Source organism: Rhincodon typus, chromosome 5, assembly GCF_021869965.1.
Source record: "Rhincodon typus isolate 14 chromosome 5, sRhiTyp1.1, whole genome shotgun sequence".
NCBI lineage: Eukaryota > Metazoa > Chordata > Chondrichthyes > Orectolobiformes > Rhincodontidae > Rhincodon > Rhincodon typus.
In genome coordinates this window covers 21921475-21923047 of record NC_063336.1, presented here as the reverse complement: position 1 = coordinate 21923047, position 1573 = coordinate 21921475, and the positions used below count along the sequence as shown (strand labels likewise).

Here is a 1573-nt window from a genome sequence, read left to right as displayed (position 1 = left end):
TTCAGTTTTTGTGTGTGTGTGTGTGTGTCTGTGTGAGAGATCAGTTCCTGAACTCTCAGATCCCACTGCCCTCTTTTCCCCCAAAGGGAGGAGAAGTGGGGGGGAGGGATAAATTCAACATGAGGCGGGGAGAAGCCAAGTGATTTCCCAATCCGAGAAATCTTCCGAAGGTCTCTTCTCTTGAGCACACGAGGAAAAGCACAAAAGGTTTTGTTTCTCGGGGTTATTCGCGGTGAAAGCAATGTGCCTTGAACTGGCCGAGTGGCTTGGCTGTTTTGTTTCTTTTTCTTTTTGCAAGTTCGATCATTTGTCTAAGTGACTTGTAAATGGTGTATTTTAGTTCCCTAATTACTCCAAATCCTCCTTTTTGTTCCTTGTATCCATATGTACATTACCATTACCATGTATTCCAAACCCCAGTCTGTACTCCTGACTCTATTCCATATTCCCCACAACTGACACGGACCCCTACCCAGAGAATTTAATGGACATGCACGGGTTTTGTTTTTATTTCTGAAGAATGTGTTTTCTCGAGGATTTGCGTATTTTTGGAATCTGGAGTGAATCGGCGTGAGTCGCGAGAGAGAGGTTAGGTAAAAATAACGCTCCCATTGCCTGCTTCAGGAGGTGTTCCGGCTTTCAGGCATTGGAATTGTTTTGAAGGGGAAGCAGCGTGCGGAGGGACCTGGTACGTCGAAGCGTGGTTAGTGCACAGATTCAGCAAGTGGTTTCTTCTTCTCATGGGACGAGGATTTCGCCGCCTGCGACCGCTCGTCCCAGTTCCGCCTTGAGAAGGCTGGGCAGTGAGCAGATAATGTCTTGTCTCCACACTTGGTAACGATCTATCTACCTCTGACTGAACGATAAAGAAAAAACTCAAAAGAAAAAACTGCCTCTGTCACAAGGAGCTACCAAAGACTCTCGGACGACTTTGGACCCTGAAGGGACGGCTGAGATATTTCCAAGTCAGGATAGGAACAAATCACAGAAGGCTGTTTGGCCCATCGAGTCTGCACCAGCCCTCCCAACAGTGTCCCACCCAGACCCCACCTCTTACACTATCCCTGTAACCCTGCATTTCCCATGGCTGACCCACCCTAACCCGCACAGCCCTGGGCACTACGGGACAATTTAGCACGGCCAATCCACCCTAACCTGCACATCACTGGGCACTACGGGACAATTTAGCATGGCCAATCCACCCTAACCTGCACATCACTGGGCACTACGGGACAATTTAGCACGGCCAATCCACCCTAACCTGCACATCTTTGGACTGTGGGAGGAAACCGGAGCACCCAGAGGAAACCCACGCAAACACAGGGAGAATGTGCAAACTCCACACAGTCACCCCAAGGATGGAATTGAACCCGGGTCCCTGGTGCTGTGAGGCAGCAGCACACTGCACGCATGTGTGAGAGTGAGTGTGTGCATGTGAGAGAGAGAGCGTGTGAGAGAGAGAGCGTGTGAGAGAGAGAGCGTGAGAGAGAGAGGGAGCGTGAGAAAGAGAGAGAGAGGGGGAGCGTTTGAGAGAGAGGGGGAGCGTGTGAGAGAGAGGGGGAGCGTGTGAGAG

The 1573-nt window shown here is 50.5% G+C and overlaps 1 protein-coding gene across 1 annotated transcript in view; it reads left to right on the top strand.

Annotated features, from left to right (window-relative positions):
* LOC125483123 (SHC-transforming protein 1-like) overlaps positions 1-534 on the top strand; it is a 6568-nt gene extending 6034 nt beyond the window's left edge. The window contains exon 5 of the mRNA XM_048596829.1: positions 1-534. This exon is cut by the window's left edge and continues 1263 nt beyond it. The gene's annotated coding sequence lies outside the window, so the exon portion shown is untranslated.
* The last annotated feature ends 1039 nt before the right edge of the window (positions 535-1573 follow it).